Source organism: Suricata suricatta, chromosome 15 (genome assembly GCF_006229205.1).
Source record: "Suricata suricatta isolate VVHF042 chromosome 15, meerkat_22Aug2017_6uvM2_HiC, whole genome shotgun sequence".
Lineage (NCBI taxonomy): Eukaryota > Metazoa > Chordata > Mammalia > Carnivora > Herpestidae > Suricata > Suricata suricatta.
In genome coordinates, this window is record NC_043714.1 from 55,316,322 (window position 1) to 55,317,111 (window position 790).

A 790-nucleotide genomic window follows, 5' to 3' on the forward strand; every position below is an offset into this window, starting at 1 on the left:
ATTCATAACCTTATATTTAGCTTTTTATGTGTGTGAGAACATTTAAGCTCTACTTTCTCAGCCAATTTTAATTACATACTACAGTGCTATCAACTATAGTCACCATGTAATACATTAGATACTCAGACCAAAATCATTTCATAACTAATAATCCGTTCCCTTTTACTAAATTCCCACTATTTTACCCCACTCCAGCTTCAAGTGAACACTTTTCCACTCTCTGATTCTATGAATTCAATCTTTTCTTTTAAACTCTCTTTTTAAATGTTTTTTTCTTTTCTTTCTTTCTTTCCTTCTTTCTTTTTTTGAAGCAGAGAGAGAGAGAGACAGGGAGACAGAGAGACACAGAGTGTGAGTGGGGGAGCAACGAGAGAGAGGGAAACAGAGAATGTGAGCTGTCAGCACAGAGCCTGATGCGGGGCTCAAACTCATAAACCACAAGATCATGACTTGAGCCAAAGTTGAATACTTAACCAACAGAGCCACCCTGGTGTCCTCAATGTTTTATTTTAATTCCACATATAAGTGATGCCATGAAGTATTTGTTGTTGTCTGGCTTATTTTATTTAGCATAATGCCTTTATGTTCACCAATGTTGTCACAAGTAACAGGATTTCCTTCTTTTTAAAGGCTGAATAGTATTCCATTGTGTATATACATATACCACATTTTCTTAATCCTTCATGGATTAATTTATCAAGAGGTCATACCATTTGTAAATATTTGTGCCCCCAACACCTAAAAATATGAAGCAATTATTAACAGATTTGAGAGTAGAGATAGACAGAAA